This window comes from Apteryx rowi, unplaced genomic scaffold (genome assembly GCF_003343035.1).
Source record: "Apteryx rowi isolate R43461 unplaced genomic scaffold, aptRow1 scaffold_3, whole genome shotgun sequence".
In the NCBI taxonomy this organism is placed as follows: Eukaryota; Metazoa; Chordata; class Aves; order Apterygiformes; family Apterygidae; genus Apteryx; species Apteryx rowi.
In genome coordinates, this window is record NW_020449418.1 from 3,712,170 (window position 1) to 3,739,828 (window position 27,659).

General features: G+C 43.6%; 1 long non-coding RNA gene across 26 annotated transcripts in view; it reads right to left on the reverse strand.

Annotated features, from left to right (window-relative positions):
* The window catches only part of LOC112967900, a 122,880-nt gene that overhangs the window by 56,474 nt on the left and 38,747 nt on the right, over positions 1-27,659 (reverse strand). For 25 of the 26 annotated variants that reach the window (XR_003254169.1, XR_003254164.1, XR_003254162.1 and 22 more), the window contains one exon: positions 10,243-10,469. This is a non-coding gene — a long non-coding RNA (uncharacterized LOC112967900). Of the gene's footprint in view, positions 1-10,242; positions 10,470-21,510; positions 21,679-22,129; positions 22,242-27,659 lie in introns of all 26 variants that reach the window. The other variant, XR_003254146.1, reaches the window with a different exon arrangement.

The following is a 27,659-nucleotide window of genomic DNA, read 5'->3' on the forward strand; positions in this document are numbered from 1 at the left end:
ATTAATTGGAGTTTCCTGGTCACATAGATTCTCCAAACTGAAAATACAAGTGTTCTTCTTTTGCAAGTCTCAGCATGGTCTACTTGAGGGGTTGGCAGTAGAGAGTTCTCACAGAGATGTGGTAGGAAACCCTTTCTCCCATCTGTTCCAGCTAAACTCCTGAGTCCAAGACAAGCAAGGTTGGTATTAAGATTCTTCTGAGTGCAGCTGGAATTCTTGGCAAATACTTTGGATGCACTGTGTGCTTTATTCCTTAAAGCTTTACCTGAAATATCACATGGTCCAATCATGCCATATGCTCTAACAAATAGGTTTAAGGTTTGGGTTGTTGTTGTTTTTTAAAACAGATCTTAAGTCATTGTCCATTAGGCCTTAGGCACTTTGAAGCTCATGCTTGTAATTAAGTGCAGTTATATAAAGGCTAAAATCCATCCTGCCCCTACACTGTCTGAAGTACTGACCTGAAATAAGTTGATGTTGCCTTTGCACTTTTCAGCATTATACAGTGAAGATCAAACACATCCCATTTCTCTTTTTAGGATTAATAAAGAAGTGAATGAACCTCTCAGCTTCCAATACATCCAACACACTGATTTCCAACTATTTTAGCCACTTTCATAGTTGCTGTTACTACACTTTCTGACCAGTCTCACAGTCTAATATGTATATATACTCATCACATCTCTCTGTGACCGACAGCTGCTCTTATTCCAAATGTATAGATAGAGAACTGAGGGCCAGAGACCAGATCACTTGCCCAACACCACAGGCAAATTGTGCTGGAGAACAGCGTTGCTTCTTGCTCTCTAGAGCTCTAGGCAACCAGCCCAGTCACTGCACCAGCTTTTCTGTTCCATTTTCCCTCTAGCAAAAGGCATAAGCCAAATGCCACTAACACCTCTGAACATCTTTACATGGACTTCACAGACCTTCTACCGAGTTCAGCAGACTTGGCTCAAACCTAAGCACTCCTACGAACCTTCCTGTGTTTCCTCGACTTTGCAGGTAACTGTTAAGAATAGAATAAAACCTTTGTTTACTCAAGTAACCAGAGAGCTGCTTCAAACTCTGGCTTAAAACAGGTGCATTTTCCTATCAGATTCATGAGTCACTCATCCCAGCAAAAAGTAGTGAACTTGGAAAGCCCAGCACTCACTGAATGACAGGAAAGGATGACTTTTTAATTGAATGGTGGTAAATTTCATCATCTGGTTTTCTGGTTTTCCTGGGTGTTTTTTTTTTTTAAGTCATGTTAAATCATGGGTTTAACACAACTCAAGGCTGTTCCTCATAAATTCCTCTTCTGTGTGGCACTTCAGCATCACATCCAGTTTGGGATGGAAAACACTCCTGGTATTAGACTCCTACAGGAAATAGCAAGTGTAACCTGTGACTACACAAACAGTGCAGGCAATTAATACCTCTGTAATATCCTTTGTGCTTGGTCCAGCATAATCAGACCTTTCAGTACAAGGACTTGCACTTCTTTTTTTGATGTGAAAACAAAGTGCTCTCTTTCCACAGAGCTATTTTCACAGAAAACAGTTTTTTTTTTTTCCTCATATACCTACTTGTCAGGAAAAAACAAGGAATTCCTAAAAGGTTACCTTCAAAGCATTCTTCTTTTGCGAGAGGAGGCAAGTATTTCTTTATTTCTTTTTTGACAAATTAAAAGAAATACTGCAATATTTTTCCTCTCCTATTTTAACACTAGAAATTCAGGTCTCATCTCACTGTTTTTCCACAACTGAAGACTTATGATGACACCACAGATTACAGAAGCCACTCTGGGGATATTTCCCCACTGCACAGTTAACTCATGTTCTGACTCAAATTGAAGTCAGTGCCTCTCATCACATACACAGGAGAAACCTCTGACCTGGCTGGGGCCTGGCTCAAAGTCCAGGCCAGTTTACCTGGTTGGCTGTAGAAGGCAGAGCCTAGAACTGGAACCTACCTATTTTGCAGTGTGCTTGCAGACGGAAAGATTGAATAAAATAAAAACCACTTGAATTCTGGTGGTTCTCCAACACACCTCCTGTAATTCCCTGGTGGCAGCCAAGTGGTGGGGAAAGAATCCCACAGCCGCTGAGCACAAGACAAGTGGGGCTATGCGACCAGATACACACAGATAAGTACAGAATCAACAAGGTCACATAAATACAGACAGGTCTGTGCTTGAGATTGAGCCAGGTCACTGCGTAGAGGAAACAAAGCTTGGTGCGGGAACTGATTTTTACATTCAATCTCTGATGGTTTTGCTAGTGCCTCACTACGTTAAACACCCTGGAAATAAGGAAAAGAAGCACCTCTTCCCTGAACGGCAGGGATGTTTAAACGAGTTCTCTTTGCATGTCTATGTTCTCTGAGAAAGATCGGTGAATAAACAGCAAAGAAAAGACTTGACATTCTTGGCACTCAGAAAGAAGCAGGTAAATACATCTTCAGCGTAATGGATGAAAACATACACACATCCCTCTCGATGGAGCTACACAGAGGAACACATGCTGAACTCTCCCTTCCCCTTTTACCAAAATCAGCCTTCAAAGGTTTTTTTTTTTTTTGCTTTGTTTTATATCATAAACCACAAATATTTCCAGTTCCTGTCCRTGTCTCCCACCCCGCTCAGGTCACTTTGAACGACAGCAGCACCACTTGCAAAAACAACAGAAAGTCAGCTAACCACATACATGACTGCAGGGTTAATTTTTAACCCCCTTCAGCTGCACAGTCGGCTGGCTCGTAAGGCATGTCACCCTAGCCAACGACCAAGCGACAGCTTTTCATTCCTGTCGCGCGTGATTTGGAGGCTCGCGCACGGAGGAGTCGCCTCGCACAGCCCTGAAGCCCACCAAGCCGCGGCAGGAGCGAGAGGCCAAGGAATGCACAGGAGCGACGCATGCCCGGAGGGCTGACGCGAGGGCCCGAAGAGGAAAGACGAGAAGAGCGCAATGCATGCACCTGAGAAAAGTGACGTTAATTTGGGTCATTAGGGAGTCTTACAGGTCTACAGGAAGGGTGTCAGTATCACACGGGGAGAGCGATTACTCATCGTGATCAAAGGCAGCGTCAACGGGCTCCTGGGGGCCGAGCGCCGGGAAGCCTGCCAGCTGTGAGCTCTCCCGGGGTCGCAGCCCCCCGGCTCCGCGGGGCAGGCACGAACACAYGCTCGAGACGGGCTCCACGCCGACAGCGAGAAGAACTGCAAAGCGTAGCTAAAGCCTGCTGAGACATCTACCCAAGCCTTCCACCACCACGAGAGCCACACCGTTAGGCTGTACTGGGGGAACAGTCGCTCGAAACCGGCAGATGTTTGCCACAGCGCCAGGGGACTAACCCCAGAGCAGGYGCGAAGCAGGAGCGGGAGCGAGCGGCCGGGCTCTTGAGAGGGGCTAGATTCGTACCAGGGCGCAGCGCCTGCCTGTCCACGTGGTTATGGCAGCAGCCTAACACCAGCAAGGAAGAGAGATTTGCACCTTGCTGAGAAACGCTTTTTGAAAGCGTTTGAAGTTTTGTCAAGCCTCTCTCTGGGGACACCACAGGTTTTCAAGGGTTTTTCCCCCCCTCTTTGTTCACTTGCAGGTTTTTCAAGAACTTTATTGAATGCCAGTTATGTCCGTGGACTTTTCAGTTAAACTGAAAAGCAATTTTCTGTCCATGAACAGCTGACAGAGGAGATAGGATTAGTTCTATGAAACATCCCCAATACAGGAAAGCCCCAAGTGCAAATAATTCTTTCACAGACGTATTTTGAAACAGAATAGGGGCAGAAAAACATGATGAAAGAAATTTCAAAATAACAGTCTTGGTGATGCCTGGAGTTCAGCCTGCCAGTGCAGGCAGCAAATACTTCGCCTCCACCCCTGCTCCCGGTGGCCAGTCTCCTGGGTGGAAGTAGCCCTCCCCAAGGGATAAGGCTGTAAGGGGAATTTTTAGCAATGAACGTATCTAAACAACTGGCACAGCACTGCTAACCCTGACTGTGAGAGAATTTTAGAGCAAGACTCACTAGACTGAGCGAAACAGAGCAGGTGATGGAACTACAGTCAGATTTAAAAGTGACCATAYGTTCAACTTAAAAAATAATTACTCTGATCTCAGGTGTCCTTAATAGCACAGGTAAGGAAACTGAAAATTATGTGTATCTTTTTTATAAAAAAGAAGTACTACTCCTACTGAAAATATCTCCACCTCAGTGACAATTTAATGAAGGCTTCACAACCCTCCTCCACTCTCACAGCATAATCTCCTGAGCCATATGGGATTAGACCACCCCTAAGGCAGCCAATGTAACATGACACGTTAGCACAAACACAATTATTTCTCGCTTCCGGCTTCAAGACCAGTTTACTTAGAAGCTGGGCTGCTCAGCTAAGCCTGCTCTGAAAAGTCTGATTTGCTTCAAACACTATAAACCAGGAATAAGAATCCACCTCTGTTTTTCCTACCCTCATTGCTAAGCTAGAGCAATCCTACCTAAAGGCAAAAGCAGGGTGAAAAATGATCTTTCTGCCCTGCCAGCATTACAGATTGAAAGCTCCAGAGAGCAGGAAGGTGATGTGTCAGTATATTTCCACAGCATAAATGGAAAGGAGGTCAGCAATACAGAAAAATACACCTGCTCCTAGAACATGCATGCATCTCCGGGCCACCCAGTACCAGCACAACACTGACACATGGAAGGCTGGGAAAAGGATGGGCAGAATGGGGAAAGTGATGACGGCACAGGAAAAGCTGGTGGTGGAGATGGAGGCAGGCATTAATTAATGGGAGAAAATTAGGAGCATGTACAGTTAGCTCCGTTGGCAGCTCTCTGCATGCAGGTGCCAGATATAAACTGATAGCCTGGACAAGGTGACAGCGTGGCTACAGGAGGCAGGGGATGGGAGCTAGCAGCTTTCATTTCTAGACCACCCGGTCTAACCCAACCCAGCCTGCCCCGCATACCCAGCACCCCACGTACCCAGCAGCCGGTGGGCGGCCAACGCAGAGTAAACTGAAATTCTGCGGTCTAGCCCCCAGCAGCGAGCAAGAAAACAGCTTTGCCACTGCTATGCATCGCTCCCTGGCTCCCACTCTAAAGGATGGCCTGGCCAAGGCTTTTACACAAGTGCTGATTTACTGGGATTCCCCATGGAGATCCTGAGAGCCACCTTTTGCAGAACCAGGTCCTTTGGAGGTCCACATGGTGAGGCAACACAGCAGCTAAGAACCGCTACGTAGGGGAGCACTTTGCAGCGAGCAAGAGCAAATCCCGGTATGGGGAATTCTCTCCCACAAGAGGAAATGGCAGGGCCTCTCCACATGTCTGCAGGCAGGGCAGGGCTTCTTCCTGGGAAGCAAATTGCTAGTAAATAACCAACACTATGCCAAGGCTTGGGTTTTTTTTTTTTAATCTTTTCAAGTATTCGGCAGCTATGAAGAGGGAAGGGAGGATCCGGTTTTGGTTTGGAATTAGTGAAATCTCACCACCTCTGTTCACGTGTTGGATTTTAAGGAGTCAGGGCTGAGGCTGGCTGCGCAGGGCTGTAGGCAGGCGGCAAGCAAGCCACTGACTTAACCGCTGCGCTGCGGGGGAGAGAGAGAGTTGGAAAAAAATCCGTTGCCAGTTCCCCAAATGGCCACCAGCTGATCCTGTGTCTTGWGGTGACTAATAACAATTTGGAGTGATCTGACCCTCTGTGGCTTTACTGGAAAGTTAACTTTTTTTTTCTTCTTTCCCAGCATAGAGATTCCCTCCCCTTGCTGGGTTCTGGGGAAATAAAGAGGAAGGTCAAACAAAATAACAACTTCTTTCAAAACTGTAAATGCCACAGCAATGCTCCTGGGAAGAAAAGGCGGAAACTTCATTTCATCTGTGCTAAAATGTCCTAACTAGTTCATTTCATTTGATCGGGCGCTCAAAGGTACTAACTAGGTCGTGTTCAGATCTGGCATCTCAAACAGACCCCACAACAGTGAGGCCCAAGAGCAGGGAACCAAAACACAGTTTGAAGAGGAGAAATTTAAGCTGATCTCTATCAAAACATGGTGCAGACTGGGTCTCAGTGCACCTTGCTCTTGTTCAGCTTTGCTAATTATCCTTCCTAGATTGTTTGCGTGTTTGGCTTTAAATTGTTATTTCTCTGGTTGAAATCTATTACACCTGCTCTCCAGGCTTCACGAAAGCGTTATCAGCCTTCAAACCCTTCCACATTCCTCTTCCACGTTTAGGCTCCTGATCACAGGTCATCCTCCAAGAGCCCAGAAGCATCCCTTAGAGAATCATCCCTTAGAGACTCATCCCTTAGAGAATCATCCCAGACTGGTTATATATTTCCATGGCAAAGTCATTGTGTAGCATCTATCTCACTTCCTCACAAAACTTTCTTGGCGCTTGTTCCTACACTTCCCATTTCGCTGGAAGGGAGGAGTAGGAAAACAAATCTGATCTGTGCTTCTCCAGGACACATCTGAAGCAGCTCTTTCTGTCAAATTAGGAAAAGGAACTGGCAGAAAGGAGCCTGTTATTCCAGTTCTGCCAGTCACCTGGTGGCAGAAACAATTGATCCCAAATGCAAACAAAAACCTTACGAAACAAGTGAGTGAGAGTCAGTTGTCCTCGAAAAAAGTTTGCAGTCAGAGAACTGCATTTTTTCTTTTCTTAATAACAAGTTCTGAAACAGAAATAAATTCATCAGCTGAATCGTCCAGAGCTGCTTAGTTTGCAAGGTTCTCAAAACACAATACTGAGGGCTGAGATTTTGAAAAGTTAGAGTCAAGTTAAACAAAAGGGATACAACCAAGTTAGGCAACAAGACCTACGGGCCCCTTCTTCCTCCCTTTCTCTAAGTGTCCTTACCTGCATTATCAGCAGAGATATAGAAAGCACAACTGAGGGAATTCAAGAAGCTCAGAAATATTAATTTTTTTTCTCCTGAGATCTGAATTTTCCAACATGAGTCTTTTCAAGTGGGATGAAGAAAAATTTATGAAACATATAAAAACAAAAAAAAACACCCAAAAAACCTAACATCAGAAGCCATGGTTGCAAAGTGAGCATTTCAAATACATTTAATTTCTAGTTTTGTGAAACCCCTCCTGAAAGAAACCTCTAACCCACAAATAACTCAGTTGCAACATTTTCAAACCTAAAGTCCTGAGGATTTATCCTGCTTTTGGGCGTTTGCATTTCCCCCCTCCCTTGTCCTCCACCTCACTACAGCAGGGGAGGGTTTAAATGAGAATAAAAATCTGCTTCTAGTCCTGACTCTAATTTTCAAATACAGGAGGGGAGGGGAATCTATCCTGGGTTTTTGTGGTTTTTGTTCTCAGTCACAAAGACCCAATGGGTAATTTCAAGCAGAATGATTTTTGTCTGAATGGGAAACACACAGAACAACTGAGAGCAAAAGTCAAGCCTCCTGCATAGTAGGTCTCTCCTGTGCCAGTCCTCAGAACTAAATACAAAAAGTGTTCCTGCTCCTACAGAATCCTTACAGATGAAAAGATTCAGAGTCCTGCAATAACTTTTTAAAAGACGTTCCATAGTTAAATGTACTAAACTTATAAATCAGTCTCTTCGTTCACAGACATAATAGAGGATGCTTGAACAGTGAAAGGCAAAGCTGTATTTCACTCTTTATTACAAATATAAACATAGCCAACCAATTTCTTCTTGTGCAGGGTCTCTTGTGCATATGTACTCAGTGGGCAAATAAGACAGTGCAACATTATTCTCAGTCAGTCTTTATCTTTTACCCAATAGCTACAATAAACATTTCTATGAGTATATGGTGCTCTACTCTCCAGTACTTCTTCCCATCCCTTTGCTATGGCTTACTTAAACAATTATTTCTACACTTATGCAATCCAGATGCTAAATGATTCACCTGTACAACTAAACCATTGTAAAGGGATTATCTCCATTTAATCCTCATTGTCCTATAGATACAAATTAGAGCAGCATTTGCAACGTACATAGGTCTACTCAACCTGCATGGTTAACTTCCAGCTCCCTTGCTTCTTGAGGTGTCCGTGGCCTCCCTTGTCTTATGAAAATCTTTCTGTTGCTTCCCTTTCCAGAACTAAAGCATCACATCTACATCCATATGGCCCTTTACAATTGATCTGTTCTTGTACTGTGCCCCTCTGTATTTCCATCTCTTGCTATACCTGGTCTTCTGCAAGTTGCCTAGACTTCATCACCATTTCACTGTGTAAATACCTTTCAGCATTTATATGCAGAATATCCTGAACACTGATTTGATTTGTACCTCCCCCCTTAATATCAACAGCAGAGCATCCCTGTTCCACAAAGCTGCTGCTCTGCTGAATACTCTTTCCAAACAGGGTACAGAGAGGAAACAATCAAGTGACAGCGGCAAGGCCAGGGGCAGTTCTGACCGCTAACACTCCTTGCAAATTTGCATATTTCTGCAATATTTCTGCAATACTTATGCAATACTTATGCAATACTTATGCAAATAAGTTTTCATCTTTATGCAATATTTATGTAATAATACAAAAGCCTGCAGTTGTAATATCATATCCTCCTCTTCTGTACCTCTTTCTCTTGAATGTATTACGTGTCATGTATTAGATTGCAAACTCTTTGCTACATGCAAGGTCTCTATTCCCAGTTTTGTACAGTTTGATATGATGAGGTTCCTACCTTGTTTTCAGTCTGAGTGACAAGTTAATAAAYGATCAGTAACAAATAAACCATATTCTATTTCCATATGTTTATTGACTATATCTAAAGGATATAGGCTGCGTAACCGCATCCCTCATGACTTCTCCAAACCAACTGATTTAATACTCCAAGATTCTTCTAAGTCTGGAAGTAAACAAACTATATGGCACCACCCTATGCTCCACTCACCAGCTCCACTTTCCAAAAGTAATGGGAGGTGAATGAAAATGAAAGGGTTAATTTCTCTGTGTCTCAGGTTAACCTTTCCACGGCTATTCAGTTTCCTTTCAGACTCCATCCTATTAGAGGCATGTGAGGTGAAGGATAGAATTACACACTGGGCATATTTCCTGTACTTAGTGGGTGGACAGAGCACAACTTCCGTAGTAATAATGTCAAGGTAATTAGGACATCCTGCAAAACCTGTAACAGGGAAGAAATAACTATTGTTTATTGTAATTTCTATTGCTGAGATGGTGGGCTCCCCTCACAACTGTTCTTGCCTTTCATTTTGAATCCATCTCTATGTTTCCAGAGAAACAACTGGGCTAAATCAGAGATCCAAAAGCCCTGGAATTCTCAGTATGGACTAGGGCTAAGATCTGATTTTTTTCAGCAGTCACCAGAGAAGAAAAAGGTCTGAGTAGGTATAACACTGAAATAGTGAATCAAACTGGGAACAAAACTGGCAAATATGGCTCATCCGTTTATATGCGCATGTAGTCTTTTCACATGATGCAAAGACCTAAAGTTAGCGTATTTTATTAATTTTACCCAGAAAAGGACTGAAGGTACCAAATTCCAGCCTTGGTCTCCATCCAGACACCTAGATCCCAAAGCTTCAGTCTTCAAATGCCCAGCTACAGTCTACTTCTGGAGTTCAGAGACCCTTTGACTTAGCCGGTCCTTCAGCTTCCGCTTCCAGATTGCCCAGACATCTGCCAAAGGAAAGAGCTCTACCACACAATGCAGGAGATGCTGCCTTCCCTCTGAAAGCTCAGCCACAATTTAAATTATCCAGCAGTGATTTTATATGAAATGCTGCAATCACTGAAAGTCAGACATTTTTGTGTACGCAGTACAACTTCCCCTCTCAACCTTCCAGCTACCACTGAAATTGCATGCCCCTGAGTGGCGAGAAGAGCAGGCAAGCTCAGGTATAAAGGGCCCCACCACTCCTCCCAGCCCTGTCTAAGGGTCTGACTGAAGCAGTCAACAAAACCTGCGTTTCTGGCCCTCATGTGAGCATCTGAACAACGAGGCTGCAGAATCGCATCTTCTCTGGCTCAGCAGTTAGCTAGTTTATGCAATGTGACACACTCTCAACAAGACAGATCTTGCACACCTTGCACACCGCCTTCAGTGCTAAAGCAGAAGAAACAGGGTTTTGGAAACCCTTCAGACGGGGAGCTCCATTCTTCCCACTCCAGAGAAGAGCCCTACATGCAAAGGTCAATGTTCAGGCACTTTCTTACTTCTTACTGGAGTCATTTTTCTCCTCCTGCTGGCTTTTGCTGGAAAGCAATGCCTCCTGCTCAGTTCTTGAAAGAAAAGACAGGAGCACTTACCTTCAAGCAGTGATTTAGGGTTATGAAGCCCAGCAGCCTCCTTCAATCCACTCAGGCCATGGAGTGGGGTAAGATTTAAATCATTCTGCTTCGTGTATCCTACTGGCTCCCAAAGCTCCTTTCCTTGGTGTTGACTTTAGTGGATCCCATTCAGAGGTGTTGACTCTTCCTATGCCCTTTGGGAAGTTGGATTTTGGAGAGAAGTAACAAGGGGCCAGTGAATGTAGCTGGAAAAAAAGCAGACAAACTTTGGGTACATGAGCCCTTTTTTAGATCCCTGTTTCACAAGATTTTTAGCAGTAGACCACAACAGACCCTGCAGGTTTTCTATGAATTGCCTCTCCTCTCACTAAAAATATGGTTCCATAGACATGAGTCTGGGAACTAGTAGGATGGGACACACAGGCTCCAACCAGGGCTCTGGATTCACCTTTGGAGATGAACAGGAAATGAGACAATTGTGAGACAATGTGCAAGCCTTTGTCTCTCAAGAAAAAGGTTGTAGATCTTTGCTTGTCTTTTCTGGCTGCAATCAGCACAGCCTGTGCATACACACAGATGTGAGCCCAACTGGTCCCTTATCGCAGGAAACGTCTACGTGGTCAGACACAGACAGTTCAGCCTCGCTGGAGAGATGGAAGCTGCTGGATTCCTGAAACTATTTAGATGCATTAGCGGGGACCGTCTCAGCATCACTGAAGCCTCAGCAAGGAAACGTGACTGTGCAGACATACCCTTGACTGGGGCCTCCGGTACTAATTCACGCGTACAGTGCCCAGTCAAATGGGCCCTCTGTCCATAATGGAATACAGATAACGATCTGTTAAATCATTGCTCTTTCCTTTTGTGAGGTTTCCTGGCTGCTGGGTGCTGATGTTCACAAGCACTTCAAGGAAAGCAACATTGATTTTTCCTCAGGTGGAGGATTTCAGGATGCCTCATGTCTCTTGTTTGCTCTGCCAAACAGGTATTTCTGAGAGCTGTGGTTTTGCACACACTGAAAGCACAGCCTGCATCAATATCCTTGGGGAACTGTGACTCTAATTAATGACAGAGTCCTTCTAAAGGTGTCTCAATTAAGCTTGTACATAAGGGCAGTTTGCTAGGAAGTTTCCCTTCCCTCTCACGTGGAACAAGCTGTTGCCATCTGCAAAAGATATTGACAATAATGCCTGGCCTAAATTAAGTGCACTGCTGCTGGGCTTGTGAGGAGAACCACAAGTTGTAAAGGCCATTTTTGAAGGGGTTTGTGTGTAACGAAATTCTGCACTTGCTTTTCAGAACTGTTAGGTTTTCAAGCTGTATTTTTGACTGTCATCAAATTCAGACTATAAAAGAAAGCTGTGCATTTGAGATGTGAGGGTAAAGAGGTTCTCAGGTTAAAAATGACCCTGAAAGAGTTAAGAAGATCAGATTGTGAAAATAAGTAACAGCATAAGTCAACATAGGATTGCCAGCAATCAGAAAATAAGGGCTGTCTGTAACAATGCTTATTCACCCTAAAACACAACACTGGTGTCTAAAGGTTTGTTTACACTCAGAATTTACTAGCACAATTATGGTACTAAAACCACCAGTATAGCTTTGTTTGGACACACTTATTCCAAAATAAGAACATTCATATAGGGTGGCAAAACTGGTATAACATAAGGGTATAATTATATGGGTCAACTTCCCTGTACAGACAAACCCTAAGGAAAAAAACTTGTCTGGGTCATTGTTTGCATTGATTTTAAAAGCAATCTCAGACCCTCAGGAAAAAAAAAGAACACACCCACCCAAAAGACAGGTCACACAGCCTGTGGGCTTCTCTATCTGTCAGGCTAGAACTAAAAAGCTGAGACTTACAGAAAAATCCGTCTTTCCACAGAAGTTTGGAAGGAGGTTGGTGGCCGAAGTGACTAAGTCCAATGCCTTTGGTCTAGCTCACTGTTTCCTCTTCATAGCTATAACGTGGGAACAAAGTTGTGGGATAACTGGGGGTGGGAGAGATGCAGGCATAGTCTGTCTGGGCAGTGCGTTTCCCTCAAGAGACATAGAATTTAGCACAGAAAATAGTCCATGCCTCGCAGCCTTCTGGAGGAGTCAGGGCCGGAAGAGGTTAACGATTGATCCTAACCCTTCTGGCTTGAGAGTGGGTCGAACTGAGGCAGAGGCAGCAGAAATTACTGCTGATGGGTCCAAAAGAGTCAAATAGCCATAGATTCAAGCTCTATACAAACTCTGAGGAATGTCCCCACTTGAGAATCTTGCTCAGGCCAGCGAAACGGTGGGGATTTAAGGGGCTGGTCAGCTGCAGGATTTTCCACCCAGTCTTCCTCCAAAAAGGAAGATCACAGCCACTGGAATTAGACACGGTAATCATGAAGGTCATCTGTGAGCAGTCCATGACTGCTTCCTGCCTCAGTGCTTTGCTCAACTCAGTCTGCAGTGACACAAGAGACAGGTTTCAACCACTTCCTTTGCAACACTATCTAATAGCTCTCCCCATGAAGAATGACATTTCCCTTTGCTAAGCTTTTCACGTTATTTCTAGTCAGACCCATGTAGCTATTCTCCCATCTGACAAATTCAGCCTTTGAAGACATACAGCTTCTAACAGAGGCAGGTGCCAGAAAGCACTCTTAGGAAGAGTTCAGCATTCAGATATGAAAACCTACTTGTTACAGGCCTTTAAGTCCCAACTATATCGTGTACCAAATCTACCAACTATTAATAGTAAGGCAAGCAGTGCCGTCTCTTGCCCTGAAGACTTTCCACTACTTGTTTGTAGCAGAGTGCTTTTGAAACAAAGCAGAACTGTCACAGCCTGGATACAGAACAGAGTCAAATCTGTTCGCTGAACTCTCCACTGAGTCTTACAGTTCCTACAGCTTATTTGGTCAACTTTCTAACGGAAAGGAGCAGCTGCCTGAAATTCAAAGTTCTTGAGATTTTGGTATAATTTGTGCTCAGAGTTGTGTCTGACCAAAGAAACTTGAAGATGCTGCACAGGTACAGGAAAGAGCCTCTGGCTGAGAGAGTTTTCTGCCTGCTGGAGTTACCTTTGGAGCAGCTCTGTTGCGCCTTATTTCCAGCAGCTATGTGCAGGCAGCAGGACACAGCAAGTGAAAGAGGCATAAAAAATAATACTTAGAGTTACTGGTCACAGCCACTTTGAACAAAATTTAGTGAATTTATCAGTGGAAACAGTTCAGGACAGAAGAACTGAATCACCAGAGGGACTCACTGCAGGCTACAGATATCACCCAGTTCTCAGGAGAGGAAAAAATTTCCAGGGTCAAAAGCCTTCCTCTGGTAATGCCATGCAACCAAACTGTTTGCATCTGGGGACCAGCATTATGTCAAAGAGCATCCACAACGGATGACTGGTGACATGCAAAGAAACTGAGACACCTTGTAAGGATAGGGCTTTAGAGGCTCTATCATATTTTTGAGGGCTTTATAGCATCCTGGATGGAGAATGTTGCCTTAAGTGATGCTGTCTGATGCAGGAAACCAGTGGGAGCATTCAGGAACTACATGGGGCCTCACTGAGTGGCTGAGACCCATGCAGATAACTGGTGCTGGGATTTAACTACCAGATGACACTGGGACTTTCATCAGTCAGCCAAAGAAAACAACAAAATATTTATCAATTTTAAAATAATCACTTAACTCTCTCAGAACAGAGGTGGGAAGTCTTCTCTACATAGTTATTACAACTTCACACAGCTCCAGTAGGTGAAAAAGCCTTAAAGTACTCTTCTTGTAAAAGCCACTGTGGGAGAAATGTTTCCCATCTCAGCTCTCAGGCCACATGAATATCGTAGAGCTCGAACCTTGCTCTTGAGACACCCTGCATGTCAGGAACACTGTAAGTCTAGTAAGTACCCTAAAGCTTGCTTCCCAGTTCTTCAAAGAATAGGGCAGCCTCCCTGAAGACATTTTGCTCATTTTTGTTGAAACTTCTTGCATAGAAGAGATGAAAAGCAGAGCCATTCCCCACCAGGTGACCCTGTAAGGGACATCCTGTAGAGGCATGCTAGTAGACCCCCTCCCCGGTTCAGCAAGCACCCTACAGGAGCCTTGTCTCACATCTAAGTGCTCACAGCTTGGAGGATACAGCAAATGACATATACTCTCTCCAGCTCTGCACAGGAGACTCATTAAGTCATGTCTGCACTGAAGCAGGGTATGACTTTTTTTTTTTCCTTAGCTCACCCTGAAACTTGAGGATGAGCTGACCGAGTCCTCTGACTTGATCATAAAATGGTCACATTCATATAGGAGGGACACATATGTTCCAGCGCCATCTAGYCAACTGCCTTAGAAATACACAGCAACACCTGAAACACAAAATTCAATGTAGAAAGATGCTGTCATTGAACGGGTACAAACCTCTTGCCACCAAATCCAACCCCTAATGTCACTCTGCCAGATCTGCTCCCAACTTGGGACAGTACCTCGGCTTGGTAAGTTTGTTAAAGGCCTCTTGAACCAAACTGTCCTGTCCAATCATTTCAGTGCTACCCGAAGATTGCATTTCATATGCCCGTGCTATCAGAAGGAAAAAAATAATGAGGGAGATATCATGGCTTCAGCTAACTTTCACTTCAAGTTTCACAGTTCCTTTGAATCAGAAGCAGGAAGCAAAACCTTAGGGTGAGGATGCAGTGTAAATCCCCAGATAGATCTAATTAAATGAAAACCAGAATCTCCATTTAGCTTTATAATGTGACTTGACCTACATCAAAGCTAGACCTTACTGAGCGACTTTGTAAACAATTTCAAGCAGGAAAACCAGACAGCACTTGGAGACATGCATGGAAGAAGAGCCAGCACTAGCATGGAGTAGCAGCTTTCATTAAAGGGTTTGCTTTCATGATCAGTTTAAGCCAATTTGAGTCTGTTTCCTCCCTGCCATACATTTCCAACAGCTCTCTTGTGTGGGTACTGGCAATCACAGAGTTGGGTAAAGTGCCAGACTGGCTTGCTGATCCAGTGGAAAACTAACCCTGAAAAGTCTGCAGACAGAAGCAAGCTGATCCTCCTCACTAACCTAAAATGCCAGCACTGACAAGGGAGGTGGCAGGAAGATGGGGCCAGATGTTCAGGGGAGGACAGGACTGCTTCTTTTGGCAACAGTGCAGACCTAAAGCATGACTCCATGCTCCTAGCACTCCAGAGAAATCACTTAATTCATAACAGCTGGCTATAGCACATACTCTTGCTAGTCCCCACTGAGTAAACTTACCTCAGAGGTAAACTTTTATGGGAAACATTACAAGATGACATAGAGGAAACTAACAGGAGACTGAAAATTGGTAGCAGCATAACAGCACCACCAGTAAAGCTAYGTGCTTGAATGCTGACATTCTATACTGAAAGTTCATTCTGCATGCATCACACAAGAAAATAAAAATAGATATCTGCTTCATCAAATGGAAACCATCCTGTTTTGTGTGTACTGAGAAACCCCAGCATTCATATGATACTAAAAAAAACCCCAAACCCCAAGGTAAAGTGATTTACTTTTAAAGAAATAACTAACTGAGCCAATATTCGCTTTGGAATCTAAATATAGAGATACATATATGGGTATATAGCAAATCAGTACCCTGCACAAGTCCTTCTGATCTCATATGAGCAATGACTACTACAGCTTAATGGAAGAAGATCAGTGACGGCAGATTTTTCCTCAGTAGCAAACACTACAGTGGATGTCATTGTGGGCACTTCTGTAAAGCTGAGCTGATTTGAAGCCCAGAACACCCCCAAAATGGGTTTCTGAGGTTACTGAGCTGTGAATGCCTAATTTTAGAGAACGCAGGAGCTACACCCATATTCCACTTGTCTGAATGACATCAAGTTATGAATGTTCTGTATTTTTGGAAAGAAATATCAACTTCAGGTTGGTCCAGCTTGATTCACTAGTCACCAGAAATTGCCATGGAAGACTGTAGCGTAAAGCTGCATGTCAAACTGAGACATACCTTTGGTTCCCAAATGAGTAGTTCATGCTCTTAAGAAGGGAATGTTGAAAGGTAAGCAAAACAGCTGGCTTTCTCCTGCCTCCTGAAACCCTAAAGAAATACTTTAAGCACTCATTTCAGAGGCTTGAGCCTGATGCCCTCTACCTATGGGATTCACTGTCCATCAGCACAAGCACTGCTTACATGGAGCAAATGCGATGTCCTCTTAGCAAGTATCTCAACACTGACTGGATGATCTCTCCTAGCAGACACTTAACTTACGCATGAGCCATTCAGACATTTCATTTCAGACTGCTAACGCAGATGCCAGTCAGTGCAAAGGGCAAGGACAGTTTTTTGCAATGTGGAAATGCAACTCCCAAGGAACTGTGCTGAGGCCACTTGCTCATTTCGCATCTCACTAGGCACTGCCAAGTCATGGGAGGATGACTTGAAATGGCAATCTTTGCTTGTCCCTAAGGTCACAGTTTCCTAACTGCAGCATGTAGAAAATACTTGTGCCAAACCTCTCTCCAGAGAGACAAGGTAACAGTTCAACTTTTACCCGCTGTCTGAGTCACCCCATCCAGAAAACTCACTCGACTGGTAGAAAGCAATGGCATGATATTACTTGCATCAGTTATAACACAGGACATGCTTGAAAAGTTGGCCTTTTGATTTGTAAGTGGTTATTATTTTTGTTTAGAAAGGATTTGAGTGGAATTTGGACTCTGTGCTTTCCCAAACACTGGGAAAGCATAAGGTTCAGAGCTCAAAGCTATATCCGGCTTGGTGAGAAAACCACTGACAGGACTCAGTGTTTCTAGTTTTTCAGATTCAAACATTGACAAAGTTCCTTCCCCCTTGCATATGTTATGTGAACTTTGATACAGCTGCTTCAGTTCCTTCAGTTAGGGGACACAAGTTGAATGGGCACAGCGAAGGTGAGAGCTGAATTGCAGATCTTTCTGTGTCGCTCCTACATCAATCACATTTAGTTGGTTCTAAGCACTGTTCCTGCATCAACCACAGCAACAAATGGTAGGGCTGRACTTTTCATCTGCGGATGTTCTAAAAGAAAGCAAGGGTGTACTTCTGAAAGATGCCCTTTAAAAAAACACCAGAAGTTACTGAGATGAGTGCAAGGATAAACAAGATGAAATTCGGCAGTTTATATATGACAGAGGTGGTCTGGATAGGCAACCTAATGATTCTTTCTGGCTTTAAAATCTGTAAGTCTAAAAGCATGTTTCAAGCCTGAACAGTAACAGATCATCTCTGTGTTGTAAACTCTGATAATGGGAACACAAATGGAGTCATTTCTGTGAGTGATCCTAGTTTGTGCCTTTGGAGCAGAAGAGAAGGAGAAGAGCCCTACCCCTGATTTTACCATGAATTTTTGAGTCACTCTGGTCTGCAACATCAAGAGTGCCAGGAAATCATTCCTGGTCACCCGTTTAGTTACCAGCTGACCCTTCACATCACTTTGGGTAGCAACATAGCAAATTAATGAGTGATTCAGTGTTACTCCATGAATCAGACAGAGGCTTATTTAGGAAGGCACTTACAAATAAGTGGTCTACTTCAGAGCAAATCTGCTAGGGCTGGTTATTTGAAAGTTACTAAGAAGGCAGGTGAACAGATGCAGAAAGGGGCTGATATTTGGGTAGATTCTCTCTATATAGCAAAAAGAGATACAGAAGAGTTGGCCTGGCAGCAGCCTTTACTATATAATAATATCACAGTGACAGGAAATGCATGCTGCTTTCCGGCATTGAATTTCTAATTCTGGCATCTTGCTTCTCTCAAATGATTTTTGTCTTGTATGTACTTASAATGACTGAAGCATTATTAGCTTTTGAAAGCCTGGCTTGCAGCTTTTTGTGCTATAGTCGAACATGAGCAGGTTTTTTGGCTCTTTAAAGAATGATACATTATTCTTCTGTCATCAGGAAAAATTGAGACATTTCGGAGAGGAATTGCATTGGGAGAAAGGGAGGAAATACAAGCCTGTAGCTTGTTATGGGCTTGAGAGAAATATTCTTCTATTTTTATCAGTAGCTGTACTGCTCTTATATTATATTGCTGGGCAATGGCCAGCTTGGCCTCACAGAACTGTTTTGGTCAATGTTTTTGGAAAGTAGGGGAGGATTTGAATTTATCTGATATCTATGGGTGATGGAAGGAAAGACAGAGATGGTGTAGTTAAAGCTGTAGCCTAGAGATACAGCTTCTAAAGGCAGCCCTTGGGAAAGTGAATTTGTCAGTGAATCTTCCCTAGCTATGTATGGTAAAAATACGACCGAATGCTGTGATGGCAAAGAATCCTAAGGAGCACCAAGGGCATCTCTACACAAGAAGATAATATTTTGCATTAACTGGCCCCACCGGTACAGCTGGAGAAGTCCAACTTGTACTTGGCACAGAGACACAGTTTCTCCAGGGTGGGAAGGGAAAAAGCATTCTGCTACATGAAAGTTTTCTGTTATTAGAATAGCAGCACAGTTCAAGAAGCTTTACAATATTACAACTGTCCTCTTTAAAAATAAAACAGAAGTGACCCACATTCCTAATCAGTGCAGCTACACTCGTACAACATCCCTCCCTCTCTGATTTCCCCCCACCTACAACAGCACACAAGGCCTGGCCAGATAAGCATCCACCTTGCAGGGTGTCCTGTGACCTGCCAAACTCAAAGTATTTTGAAATTACTGGATAGCAGGAATCCTGAGCTCAGTGTATGCTGACTACTAGAGACAAAAACACCCCAGCATTACATAATGTCTATAGCCTTCTTTATGGCTTAAATATTTACAAAGGGGTAGGGGGGAGTCCTTCTATAGTGAAATATTTCTCCTGCTTCAAAATTACCTGCCCCCCAGCGTTCCAGTAAAGGCTAAAAAGTCACTGTAGATGCCCCTGTCTATAATTTACTCTGTTAAACCTGCTCTGGTGTGATAACTTGCTGACTATCACTGTGTTTAAAGATGATTACTTCCTTTGCTTTGTCCACTCAGGCAAACGAAGCACATGAGACTGTAATTCTGGGCTTACTGAGCAGATGACTGATTTGAATAGCCTGAAAACTGTCTCAAATATCTACAGTATTACTATCAAATTATATTATTCCTATGATTCCAGGATATACCTAAAGCAACCAGCCACTTTCCTGGATGGGCCCTTTCAAATTCACCTTCAACTCAACCCAATGCACTGGCCATCATTTCAGCCCTCTTGTTTGAAGTGCTTGTACTGATGCACGTGCAGGGTGCAGTGCCATCAGGGACTATGTAGTCCCCGAGCACGCCAGCTGACAGCGGGAAGGAGAAAGGAAGTGGTGAAAAGTCATTTCTCCTAGTGGTATTAAACCTTGAGATTGCATCAAGCAAACAAGAACTGCCTCATAAAACCTTTTGTGCCTGCCTGGGGATTTGTGATTTCAATTTTTTATTTATGAGCTACAGCTGAATTTAGTTGCAACCTATGAYATTCCTCTGTCATATCTGTTCCCATCTATACTTCATCTATATCCCATCTACTTGATTCATCTTAAATTAGCCTATGGCCCAATCTAGACTGCAACAGTCAAGGACACAGTTACAACTTGTGTTGCAATCAGGTCTGGGAACAAATGATTTCCGTTTTGCGGTACTGATGGGAACCGTGCCATGAAAACTTGAACCCAGAGAAAGCCAGATGGTCCCATCAACTCTCTTGATGGGAGAGAGGAGCTGTGCTGGCAGAGCTGCTTTTGCACTGTTGTGCTGGCCTATTATGAGAGCAGATTTCCTTCTCCATCCTTTAACCCAAGCTCACATACACACTTTTGGTGGGTGGCACATCTGGCTCTCAAACTTATTGTTTCTCTGACTGACAGTTGGCAAAGGTTGGTAGATGATTTTCATGACAAAAAGGCTTTTGTTTGGAGCTCCTTTCCAGCTAGCAGATGAGAAGCAAAGACACACATTAATTCAATGAATGAACACAGCACAGCTCTTTCCAGGGATATTTTCTTTAAATCTTTTTCTGTAACAAAAATATTTTTTCCACTTAAGTATACACATTTCTGAAGAATATATATATATATTCTGGAGGAGTAACACCAATTTTATATATATATATAAATATATGTCACTCCTCCAGAATAAACATAGATAATTTTATTTTTGCCTATCTCCTGGGAAAACTCTTCAGGTTGAACAGTCAGTGCTTTCCACAGAAGAATCTCAAAAATCAACTGAACAGATTGAACTCAAATCTCAGCCTCAGATTCACCTAACCAGTCTAAGCATATTCAGCTCCAGTCTGAATCTTATAAACCTGAACAAAACGAACTTCTCTGTACTGCTGTGAGATAGGTAATGACTGTCTGCATTATATAAAAGATTCATTTCAGTCTTGCACAGAGAAGGAAACTGTTTGCCCAAGGTCACATAAGAATATTTTGGTAGAGGCAAGAAAAAAATCTTGATTTCTTGTCTCCCAGTCTGCCCTTTAGGCAACTGCAACCAAGTACCCTGGGGACAGATATATGTGAACTCTACACCAAATTCGGAATAGGAGGGAAAGAGAATTTGACATTGTGACAGGACAAATATCGTCTTCCTCGTGGGAACTGTATCTCTGAGGCCCCTTCTAGCATTTACTAGAGCTCAAAGAAAAGGCTGATCTTTTTTTACCTCAGAAGTGCAAGAAGCCCACAGATAAGCCATAAAAGCAGAACACCAGCATTTCCCATCACTTCACTGACATCCCAGGGGCGTTCACATCTGATACCAATTATTCCMCTCACTCCAGATAGTTTTCAAACATGTTTCAGCAAATATTTAAGGTGCGTTTTTCCTTTTTAAGAATCACTTTTCTCTACTGCTTAAAGAAATGCCCATTAATGAATGGACAGGAGCGCAAATCAGCAGAAGAAATTCAGAAGAGYATGCAGTTTGCTCCCACACCTCACCTCCCAAGTCATTTCAGGAGTTTRACTGGGGAACAGGTTTTTAACGCAGCAGCATGCATTAAAGCAAAGCTTGATTGCGGGCTTTAACTACCTGACAGCGTCCCCTCAGGGCATCCGCCACCGTGGCTGGCACGCGTTGCCCGAGGTGCTCACGCGCCTCTGGCTGGCTGCGTCGCACGAGCTGCTCCCCTGGCCACCTTCCCCTTCATCGTTCCTCCCCGCGCTGCAGCCAGCGCAGCCCCTGGGGTACAGAGCGGTGCTAAAAAGCAGGTCTGCTTTCATGAGAAAGCCCACAGGAGGAGAGGAGAGGCTTCCCACCCGGCAGAACGAGGAAGCCCCGCGGTTGCTCCCGCGCACCTGGCTCCCCGCTCCCGAGCCCCCGGGGGAGCTGCTGGGGCAGCTGTRACAACCCAGCCATCGCCTACAGTCCACGAACGCTACGCGATGCTGGGGGCTCTGCGTGGCAGATGGCCGACTCCACGGCCACAGCGAGCTTGGAAGACCTTCTTGTTTTTTAACCTCGCTCTGGGGAAGAAAAAAACAAAAACAAACACAAAAAAACGACCAGGTTGTGCCTGGCTGCTGAGAGAAAGAGCAGGCCAGCAAACCTTAATAACATTGTGTTTGCCTAGAAGCACCCTCTGACAGCGAGCTGACTGGTACAGACGCACTGGTTTTTCAGGTCTGAGTTTGGGAGGGGATGAGGAGATGCAGTGGGAGGAAATAAGCAACTAAATGTGGAAAAGGCCTGTGAACTGCTAGACACCGTGCTGTTAAGTGATTAATCAAGACCATCTAGGGCTTGTCTGGATCATTACTGTTGAAGCAGTGCCTAGAAACACCAGTCCTGGGCTGATCCCCCCTGTGGTCCTAAACGCTGTGCAAACACAGAATAAAGTCTATCCTTATGCAAAGAGCTTAGCAAAAGATACCCTGTGTTTGCCCCCAGCCCACAGGCACCACTAAAGCCACTTACCTCCCATCACTGCCAAGACACTGACTTGCTCAGGTTGGCAAAAAAAAAAAATCCATCTGTAATAACCTGTTGGGATCTTTGAAGGAGATCAAGAGCCCCTCACACATGGAATCTGCAAGACAAAACAGGCTGTACTGCACTGGCCTCTGCGGGTAAGTCCTCACCATAAAGCCTGGGCCTGCTTAACTTAGCAAGCATTAATCCTGACACGAGTTCAGGGTTCATGAGTCAAGCTAATTTGTCCAGCATTACCCTGTGCTTGCTTATCTGGGATAATCTTTCCTGCTGGAGGAAGGCAGCAGCAGGCTAACTCTCTYGGTCCCCTTGGCACGAACTGCTTTTATATTCTAGCCAGCGTTCCCGCTTTCCTGCTGTGTTATAGCACTTCTGTTTAAAGGTGACAGCGGAGAGGGAAAAAACATGCACTGGAGCCCTTTTGGTTTCTATGTCCTGATGCACAAAGGAGATAACGAAGGCTTATTTCATTACAAATACGGTTCCTGTTCAACGTCAGCAGCGGTACCAGAGGGCTGGTGTCATGACAGGATGAAACAGAGGGCTTGGGAGCAAATTGGTTTTGCAAAGCCTCCGTGAAACTTGTTTTTGATAAACCTGATTTTCATTTATTTTGCCAATATACAACAGGGAGAAGAAGTTGTGTGGGAGACATCCCTGCCTTTTCTAACAGGAGCTGAGAAAACTTTTACTCATCAACTCACTTGCCCTCTGAGAAATTCTCTAGCAAAAACAACTGCCTGAAACCCTTCAAAACACAGAACGTGCAATATTAAAAGGAATATGAAAATAACCCTTCCCTTGATTTTAGTAACAAGACACAACACAGTTGTCTTCCTGCCCTGACAAAGCTTTCAACGAAGGCTGTGTGAATCCTGAGACCAAACTGCTTTAACAGGGAGCCATTAACGGGAATGGAACAGGCGAACGGCCGCGGGACTACGCATTCACAGAAGCATATGGTTACCAATTTGCTGGACATATGTTGTACTCCCCACAGGGAACAGGAGGGCTTTTGGATGAAAGAGTGTAAATTATTGGTTATCAACATAGAATTAAGTTCTATTCTAAACGTACAGAATCTAAATATATAGCTTTTTCTCCCTGGAGATCTCTTCCCCTAGTCATTTCTCAAAAAAAACACCAACATACTGTGCATTCCTTTTGAGAAAGAAAATGAAAATAACTGTTCACACAGACTTTTCTCCTCTATTATACCACCGCTTACATTTTTGTGGAGGGGTGGTGGTGGGGGAGGCAAAAAGGAGCTGAAGAAGAAGAAGGACAGAAAAATATCTAGGGGCATTTTTATCCCATAATTTCCATTGGGAGCCTTTCATCACAGATGTACTTTTACACCACAGCAGCACCTAATTATTTTTCAGGACTGTTGTAATACATGTTTAGGAATCTCTGAATAATAGAACCATATGGTAACATTGTCAGAAGGAGAAAATAGGAACCCATTAGACTGGGGGGAGGGAGAATGCATTAAAAAGTGCTGGCTGTAAATAGAAAACAATTTATCAAATAAAGAATGAGGGAAAGGCAGGAATGTGAATTTTAAAAGATAAAGATTTTCTTCACATTTTCAAGAGAAGTTTCCAAAAACGTCACTCTTTGTTCCCCAGCCTTTTTGCTAGAGTCATCTGTCCTTTCCATCTACCACAGTTCCTGTGAGACTGGGTACCATGCTATCTCAAAAATTTTGGAGGACTGATGAGGAACTTGGACAGTTGCATCACACCAGTGCAGAAGATCCGGACACAATGTGCACAGGGAGCTCTATCTGAATGTGCGGTCAGTTGTGTGAGATCTGACACTTCTGCACAAGCTTCTCCAGGTGTGCAGACAGGTGTCAAAACAGCTACAGAAATATGGGAAGCTACGCCATGAAAGTTTTTCACTTAGGACACAGACTGTCTGGCAACTCTTGCTCTGGCCGGTGGGTCTCGGGAGGCAGAAGCAGGAGAGGAGCTTTTAAAATCAGAAGTCTGAGGACAGCAACCCTGGTGCATGCTGTGCACTCAGAAATCCATCTACACAGGAGCCTGGCACCTCCGTATCCTGAACGGGGTCTTCCACAGCACTGTTGCTCAAGTTGAAACCCCAGTAGAAGGTGGATGAGACCACTGCAAAATGTCATATCCAAAAGCTGAAACAGAGCCACAGTCCAGTCTTGTGATATGAATGAGACCCACAAACCTTGGGGCACATCAGCTGAGTATGCACTGCTGTCCACCTCCAGCTCTGCACAGCCAGCCTCTCCACATACAATTTCCAGAGATTTGGTATCAACTCAGAATAGCCCAACATCCTCCGGACTACAAGCAAACAATGGAGAACGTGAGAAGATCATATGTTCCCATTTCAATGGAAATATGTTATTCAAAAGAACCCCTAGGATTTACAATCCATTTTATTTGGGCCAATGCTTGATAACTGTAAGAATCAACTATCATCAGGACAAAGTCACCAAGGGAACAGTATATGCTAAATATTAATTTAGGTCAGTAACCCCAGCTTTGATTTTTTGGTGCATTAAATAATCAGTGCAAATTTTATAGGAATCAGAAAATTTTTCTCTCTTTCTGATTTGGAATCCACTGGAACAACAGCTACATCACACCAGCCTTTAACTTCAGCACTACCCTCTCCCTGCACTGTYGGGCCAAACCCACAACAGATCCTCAGCCCAAAGCCCCAACAGCACGTAGCTGTTTAAGGACTGCTCCATGACCTGTGTGAATGCCCTGGGTACCACTCCTCTGCTCCCCAGCTTTCCTCTGAAAGTCACCTCCTCTGTTTTCAGATCCAAAGCAAATCCACTATATCAGACTAATGTCAGGTCCTGGGCTTTGGATACTGGACATCAGCCTCATTTTGTTTATGCTCTGGTGATGGTCCACCCAGAGCACAGGACTTTTTGATGTCCCACAGTTCCATCTGGGCTGTGAGATATCCAGAAATCCCAGACAAATATCCAAAGTCCTCTAAATTCTCCTGGATAAAATACTCACCTAGACAAAAAGACGACTGCCTGAGGAAATCTATCTTTAGAGAGATTTTATTTAAAGTCACTTGGCTGAAATGAACCAAGTACTGAAAGCACAAAAGATCACAAGAAACTGAGTTAAACTCTGATGGTGATAATATAGAAGCAGCAGACAGCTTGTGGTATACAGGAAGGGAGTGCTGCTGTGGCTGGAAAACACAGGCCCAGTAACCTGTAGGATAGTGCTGGAACATTATCAAAGCTTGAGCTCCATTCCCCCAGCTTTAGCTACCTCCTTACTGCAAAGCGAGCAGGTCAGCGCTTAGCTTCAAAGGAAGCCTGGGCTCTAATCTACCTCACCAGATGGACAATAAAACACATGTTAAAAGTAWAGGAGCACCGGCATGAGGGTTCTTTGTGTAAGTGGTTAAAAGATTTGGGCTACGTTTCCAGGATAAACCTACAATGAAGTACGATGCAGAGGATGGACATACAAACACATACAAAAGGAGCCTCTTTTTTTACCACTCCATTTGGGTTTAAATGACTACACATGCTACTCATCTGCGTGGGTGCTTCCGTGGAGGAAATCAACCCGGCTGAAATTATAAAAGTGACAGAAGGTGACTGGGGCCGTGCACAGCCTTGGAAGAAGCCTCTCCTGAACAAATGGATGCCCGTGYGGTCACCACGATGTCCTCAGCATGAGGCAGGCTCAGTGGTAATTGTGCAAAGTGCTCTTTATTCATTACCCTTTATCAAAGCTGTGTTCTTGATTGCATCTCTCACAAAACTCCAGAGCCACTGCTTTCTAATCCTCAGTGAGATGCAATTTCCTCTGTCTTTCTAGATAGCGCATTTTAAACAATTTACATAGGACCAACCTGTTTAATTGGCCCAGTGAGCTAATTTTAGATCTTCATCCCTGACTTCAGATTTACTTCAAATATACTTTACGAATGAGAAATATAAATGCTCACAATTTTAGGGTCACATTTTTCCAAAAGCCCCCAAAATTCTAACATCGCAGCTACATTCTTCTGTATACGTAAATAACTAAAGTCACAAATGATAATTCTTAATTATCTGCCTAATGTGCACAGAGCATTAGGTGGCTAGATCTCCAGAGAGCATTCACTGCAACCACATTTGACTGCAGGAACAAAATTGGGAACTGCTTCCCACACATAAGCCCATAACATCACTGAAGCACTGGAAAGGGGAAGGAAATACAAATACCTGTGTTCCTCACCTTAAAAAAAACCCCAAAACCTAAAGAACCCAAAGAAAATTCAAGAGGAATAGCTATTTAGCCTTTTGGCAAACCAGAAATGACCACTCAAGCTAACCAAAAATATCTACCAAAGATATTAACAAATGTTGCCATTATCCTTCGCTTAAATAGATAAGTTTGAAAAAATAACAACAAACTATACTTATTTATTTTCCTGAGCTAGCCATAAATGAGCTATTCTGGACACAGATAATAGTCTCCCTGTGGCACCAGTGTAACATTTTGCATAGAYCAGTCTTTAATCTTGGCCCACATTAGTCCCTGTGGACTGCCTCATGGTGCTGGCTAAGGAAGCTGGTGACCATGTGCTAGCTAAGACTGATCTAAACTCAACTGTTTCTCCCCATCGTGACCAAGACCTACTACTCTTCCAAACACTTTTCAATTTGACACAATCTTTCTGCTTTCACATACCATCGCCAGTTTGATCTCCCTGGTCCTTTTTAGCTCTCTTTAACAATTATTGTTTCCTAGATTTCTCTTTCTCACAGCACGAGTTCTGGATTATTCCAGATGTAGAAGTCTTTCCAAGCCAAATCTCATTTTTGTTTTCTGTCCAGGTTTTTAAATCTTCCTAAATCTACTTGTGCTGTCTTTTGTCAACACTGGCTGTCACAATATCTTTCCTATGTTACCACCATCAGCTGTTGATTTTTTTTTGCTCCAGACAGAAGAACATTTTAAAATCGCAGCAAAAAAACAGAAGAGCCCAGCACACTGTTCAAAGGCCAACGCAGTCCACAGGAAATACATTCCCTATAGACATTCCTAGATGTTACAGTGGAAGTTGCATATGACAAACCAAACTGTTTTCTCAGTGATTCATACAGGATTTGCATCTACAACAGACACCTAACATAACAGTAATTACATGCCTAAATCCTTAACAAAACACTGAGAAAGACTTCCCAGCCTCCATTTATCAGAAAAAAAGGTTTGAGCGATAGCTTCTTCTGCTACTGTATTTACTGCTACCCGACCTAGAGACACAGCTTGTAAGAGTAAAGGGACAGTTTCAGTTTTCATGGCTCATTTCACTATTGGCTTGTCTACTTACTCTCTTATGAGAAAATAGCAGCGAGTGCCAACAAAGAGGGTATTTTCTGTAGGAAAGAGATGAGAACAAGAACAAGAACTAGGCAGAGAGCATCCTTTAAAAAACATGCATGAATAAAGATTTGTTGCTCCATGCGCAACAGGGCATTAAAAATCAACACTGTAGATTA